The sequence below is a fragment of the Bidens hawaiensis genome, unplaced genomic scaffold (genome assembly GCF_021521415.1).
Source record: "Bidens hawaiensis isolate Kalapana, Puna unplaced genomic scaffold, B.hawaiensis_p1.1 tig00011951_1, whole genome shotgun sequence".
Classification (NCBI taxonomy): domain Eukaryota; kingdom Viridiplantae; phylum Streptophyta; class Magnoliopsida; order Asterales; family Asteraceae; genus Bidens; species Bidens hawaiensis.
In genome coordinates this window covers 96,554-103,080 of record NW_027491958.1, presented here as the reverse complement: position 1 = coordinate 103,080, position 6,527 = coordinate 96,554, and the positions used below count along the sequence as shown (strand labels likewise).

Genomic DNA, 6,527 nt, shown 5'->3' with positions numbered 1-6,527 from the left:
ATCGTGTTGATACCAGCCACTTCACCAGGAGGATACCACAGCACGTTCCGCGTATATATCGCGTTGTGTGTTTGGATGCGGCCACTGACGCTCGATTACAAAGCTTAGAGCGGGGGATGTTACACCTCCAGTAGGGGATGCTACACCTCCAACGTCAGATGGCATGGGTTGTAGAGTTTATGGCCGCCCAACAGCGTGGTGAGGCGTATAGACTGCCGCCACCACGTTTCGACCACGAGGAGAGCACGCCAGGCATCAGAGGCCCACAAGAGGATGACGATGCTGAGGATAGGCCGAGGACACACAGACGAGACGAAGACGACGTGAGTGGTGCTGCACTTTAGATTGATTTTTACATTTTTTTGTGCGAACTCGTTGTAATGGATTTAGTATGTATATATAAATATCGTTTTATTTATGGTGTTTCGCTGTAATTTTAAAATCAAGACAATTAAGTATAACTGTTTGTTGTAGACGAAAAATATTAAAAATAGTTTTTTTTAATTACTAATACAAAAACAAAAAAAAATAAAACAAAAAACAACAGAAAGACAAAAAAAAACAACTTTTGAGGAGACACCCCGTATATCCACCGTGAATAAACCTATACGCGAAAGATAGATCGCTTGTCTTTCCAAAGGATTGGGTGTGTGTAGCAATCCCATTATTTTTAAATGGTACTTGTTGATCATCACCTCTCAATGTACCATGTAGTCACTAGGTTGTGACTCACCTCATAGTCACTTACAAATATAGTAACCAAGTTGTCTTTTCATATATACTAGTATGTTATCCATGTGCGTTGCCCGAGAACTCGGTAACATACCCAAACTTTTATATGCGGATATACAAACACCTCATAATGACTTTCGGTTCGACACAATAAAGAAAAAGTATATCTAAATATCAAAAGAACTTGATCGGTCTTGGTTCAGCTCATTAGGGTATCGATACGGTGCTGACTCTCGGATCTCAATATATACTTTATTGCGAATACAATTTTTGTTTTCAGCGAAACTTACATACTTTATTGCGAATACGCCTTCGTTTAAACAACATGACAAAAATAAAAATAAAACGTCGTAATTGATTACTAAACAATTTAAAAAATTCCGTGTGTTAACCATTATAAAACAATCAATTATATATATACAATAACAAAAGAGAAAACAAATGTTACATGACAAATTAAAATATGAAAATTTTGGACAGTTAAATTGCAAAGTAAGCAAAACTTTAGCAGAAGAAAATGTGGGGCTAATTTGAAGCAATCTAACACTCAAGAGATTTTTAAAAATGGGTTTTTTTTTTGAGGGGGGGAGGGATGTGGTTAAGGTAATTGAAACAATTCAAAACTTAAGAGATTAAAATTGTAAAAGTTGATATTATACCGTAACCAATCGTTTTGCTTTAATATATAGTATAATTTTTATATTAATGTTATTATTTATTCGTTATAGAGAATAATCAAACGGACATAATTTATTTATTTTTTTGAAAAGCATTAGTAAAAATTTTGCAATGTAATGACCGGGGAGAATACCGTACCCTCGACATGATATTTTCCAAGTGGAGGGGTGTTCGTCTTAAAGTTGGAAACTTTAACAAAAAATACAAGTACTATAACAACCGACAAAGTGGTACAAATTAACATGATATTTACCTAGATTCGTGTGAAGAATATAAAACGAGATGGGTTTGACGTTTAATCTTAATAAAGCTAGGGAGGCTTTAAGAACTAATACCAAGCGGGCGAATGTCTTATTGACGAGGCATTCATCAAAACGGACAATAAAAGCATTGTTCAACGCTTATACTCCGTCCCAAACTGCTTTGGATATCCAATCTCAAATTAGTTTTAACACGGATGATGAGCTTGGAACCCAGGAGGAACCGATTTGCTCCCCCAGGTTACAAAGGGAAATGGACAACATCTTCTATGGGTTCAACTACAAACATAGTTTGAATACCGGATTTCCTCGTATTGAAGAGAGAAGCAAAAGAACTTTGATTTGAAACTGCTTTGGGTTAGCATCGGTCATTTGACGGGAGTATGGGACGAGATAGTGAATTCGCCGAGAAGTAAAAACAAGAAATTAGGGACAAATACGAAATGTAATAATTTTAGGAATTGGTTTGGTGCGTTTATTATGATTTTCTTTTTAATTTTAATGTTATGATTAAGTACGTTCTATGTAAGAATGGTGTGACTGTATGTTTTTATTTTTCACCTTTTACATTACCATAACACAAAGCCTTTTAGTCAAATGTCAAATAGGCCCCTTGATGCAGTCTATCATCATCCATCAAAATAAATGCATTGATTTCTAAATGACAGTATTAGAACATTGTGAAAAAGCATGCAAAAGAACTTGACAAACAAAGAAAATACACAGAAATTACAGTGCAATGCAGTGGCAGTCTGGCAGACCCAGGAAAAAACTTCACAGAGGTCGGAAGAGTGTCGATGTCAAAATTTCATAGGTGTCAATCGAGATTTTAACACATATATACCTTTAAAAAAATTCATGACTGATAGAAACACGAAAATAAAGCAAACAACAGCAGACTAACTTCTTTATTGAAACAGAAATGATAAGGCCCGATTCGAGGGGGGCTCGGTCTCCGATTACAAAATGTAGTAGTAAATAATAATGAGATACTAAACAGATAGCTAGTCTGCCTACTTATAATGAAAATATGAAAATAAACTGATCCTAGAATTAAGGTGTGATTTATTCTAGAATTGAGCTGATTGATATCAGTTGCTACTATTACCGAATGGGTTGAATAAGTTGCCAAAAATAGTGTAGAACTCCTTCTCACTCACAACTGTCTTGATTTTCTTCCCTTTTTTTCTGAAATATGTTTTTAATGCCTCTGATTTCCTTGGTGATTGGCCCGGGATTATATCAATGACCATTGGAGTAATGTGAAAAATGTATGCAATATGGTGAATTAAAAAGTAAGTTTCTGTGTCAAGCCTGACACAAAATCTTAACACATAAAAACCTGTGGATGAGTCTGTTTCTGAGAATATAGGAAGAAACTTCCACTGCCCACAAACATTTAACTCAAACCTCAGTTAAAAAAAGAATTGACTTAAGCAAAGAAAATGCACCAAAATAAAATTGCCTTTAAAAAGGTCATCATTTATAAAAGGAGTTCATCCAATCTACTGTATAGTTCAACAAAAAACCAAAAGCATCAAGCATATGCTGACACTTCAAGATTCCTAGTATAAAGATGATAAGAAATTTTCACAATGCAGATGGCAAAAAAACAAACAATGTACGATCAAGATTCAAGATCAGTGCGCTGCAAATTCTTTGAGCATGGTAGTGACAAACCATGAATCTTTTCATACCCAAATCTATCACCAACGGACCCCACCTCCACTTCATCATTATCACTGTCGATTTCTTTAGGAGTAACACGATTTTGGTAACTTCTTCGCCTGATAACAAACACGTTGAAGTAATAACTCACCAGATCTTGCTTTAGCTTATCAGGAATCAAGTACGAAGCTTTTCTCCAAAACTTGTTCATAATTTCAAGCCTACTCTTATTGCTATGCACCAAGTCGTACCGCGCCCTAATCACTAAACTTTTAAATCTTTTTTCCTCTTCGGGTACCCACGAAAGCGAAATTTCCTCCCCCATATTATTAAATTTCCATTTATAGAAAAGCGGGCCGAGCTCGATTTTGATTTTCAACCTGTTTTCGGCTATGTGAAACCTAACACATTCAGCAGAGCCCCGAAACACGCATTCACACGAGTCTTGCCTTCCTAGCCCAATTACAAAATTACCCTCTTCACTTTCTCTATCGGGTTCGTTGTGTGGGGGCCACATTTGAGTACCGAGCCACCTGGATTCACTTTCAGAGACTGCACCTGTCCAGGGTGGCACTTCGGCTTGGTAATCTGGGCCCAGGTTATACTCTTGGTCATGTGGTTCGGTAATTTCACGAAATCGGTCCGTTCGGATGCTATTAGATCCGGTCTGTTGGCGTTTCAAGGGGATTCCTACTGCAGCTGTGGTTCTTCTGCTGCATCTTAGTTTAAGTTTATTGTCTTCGTACATTGAAGGATGCATTCTTTGAGTCTTCTTCTACATGTTTGAAAAACTTAGAAAGTTAATTCGACAAGCTATAATTTAAATGGAATAAATATACTCTATTCAACCGACGATCTCCAATTACTAACATCTGACATAGGTTTCTAGATTGACGCAATTTGGCATAGAAACAGAGAACGAAAACATGATGTAAAAGAGTTTAAAAAAAATTTAATACCTTAAATCTTGATCAAGAAATAACTCGTAATGACAAATTACCATAAAAACATTCAAAGTGAACCCGAAACCCTTATATGACTTCAGGGGCAATTTTGTCATTAAAAACACAGACCTCGAATTTGGCCAAGCGAAGGTGTACTACACTGCATTTACGCCTTTAACACTCCATATTTAGTATCATACTTATTATGCCACGAGATCCGAATATCAGATTGTTAATTTCCATTTTAGGGGGATTAAATTGAGACACAAAAGATGAAGACCCGAGAAAACAGAATCAACAAATAGATTGTCTATAAGCAAGATTACACATAAAAGATCCTATGTTAATAGTGTTTAGATCGGTCACATCAGTGATGTTTCTTAGCAGCCTTCATAATCTAATAAAACTATCATGGTGCTATAAAGTTGTTTGACCATGCAATTTTATGGTTTAAAAACTACTGCTTTAGGGTTTCATAATCTTCATTACATATATTGTTGCGCAAATACTAATTTTAGTATTTGTTGCGCAAATACTAATTTTCGAAACATTCAAGCTTTGTAATAGCCGTGCACACATAATGTAAACCACACGAAAAAATATTATTACATGTATGCAATCACAAAATCAGAATAAATTAAACTGCCATTAACTTCATGACCTCATAGCAAGGTTATAACCTAAAAGGAGCACAATGATCACAAACACATTGCATAAGCGTTTAATATAAAAAAGGCAAACGAGTCATACCTGAGAACCGCTTGCTTCATTGCCTAAATAATGATTAAGTTCTGCAAAAAGTGCACGTCTTGCCGACAAAACTTGCTTCCATAAATGATTATTTATAGAACTCTTTCCCTTTTTACTTCTTTGTGAGGTTTCAAACGCGCGATCATGCGGATCCCGTGCAGCATTAGCCAACCAATCTAGCATTTCTGATAACTTTAAAGATTCTTCATCCCTCTTTCGTTTCAGATTGTTTACATTACCAGAAACAACATTGTCCACATCAACAGTCTTAACAGTTATCATAACATCATCATCATCATCGTCATCGTCAGAATCCACATCATCATCAGGGATAACCGAAAGTCTTACTTTCAAAACATCATTCGGCACTATCTCGTTTCGTTTGACTTTGACCTCATCGTTAACTATCGAAACTCCCACTTTCTTAACGAAGTTGGGCGATAAATCACATCTTTTATGATCACCAACACTAAATTTTTCATCATCATCACCGTCAACTGTACAATCAAGATTCATTCCGTCTTGAACTTGATCAAACCCCGACCCACCCTCGTTTTTCTCCTTACGATCATTAAATCCAATGATCTCAACATCAATTAAAGACCTACCCAATTGATTCGACAACCGATCTAACTTCTCAACAACACTAATCTCCATACTCTCCATCTTCCCATCTTTAAAACCTCCATTCAACAACCACTGATCAAATTCTTTCAAATACTTGACATATATCAACTTCACCGATGCCACAAGCCCAGTTTCTAAACCGCATTCCCTCACGACAAATTCCCACAAATTATTTTCCGAAACCAATTCGTAACTCCCAATTCGCCTAATTGTCAAGAACAATTTGAACAAGTCAGCATCTTGACCATCACCAAGCTTAGGTGGAAAGGGCCTAAAAACTTTTTGTTAACAGACACTTCTTTCAAGAAAAAGGATAAAACTTGATCAAACAATGCCCTTAATTCACTAACATCCTCACACCCGTCCAAACTTGCATATAATTCATGATTCACAAACAACCCATTATTATTATGATTATCATTATTCAAATCACACCACTTTCCCAATTCAGCATCATAAGCCATTCTTTGCATCAAGATTCAATCTTTTTCCTTGTTAATCACACACAACACACAGAAACAACAAATCCACACAATTTTACACAAAAAAGATGAATCAAACTGTGATCAAAGCTGAATCTTGAACCCTTTAAACCCTAAAACATGATGATACACTACTACACTCTTGTGGGTTCTTTTCACATAAAGATTTTACCTTTGTACAAGGTTTTGCAGAAAGCCCATTTAAATTTCCTACAAAGATTGGAAATGAAGTGGGTGAGACAAAAAGATTTATAAAAATTAAGGGTTTAATTGATGCATTTTGTGTTAGACCGCAAGAAATAGGGGAAGAATGTTTAAAGACCTTTTTTGTTTTTGTTTTTGTTTTTGTTAGAAAAAATGAAATTAGAAATGAAATCAATGATTTT

The 6,527-nt window shown here is 35.8% G+C and overlaps 1 pseudogene across 1 annotated transcript; it reads right to left on the bottom strand.

Moving 5' to 3' along the window:
* Positions 1–3,181: 3,181 nt before the first annotated feature.
* On the bottom strand, positions 3,182–6,123 carry LOC143539605 (AT-rich interactive domain-containing protein 2-like; annotated as a pseudogene). The gene is made up of 2 exons (XR_013136469.1): positions 5,033–6,123; positions 3,182–4,113 (listed from the first exon to the last, which is right to left on the bottom strand). The product of XR_013136469.1 is annotated as an AT-rich interactive domain-containing protein 2-like (transcript).
* Positions 6,124–6,527: the final 404 nt, after the last annotated feature.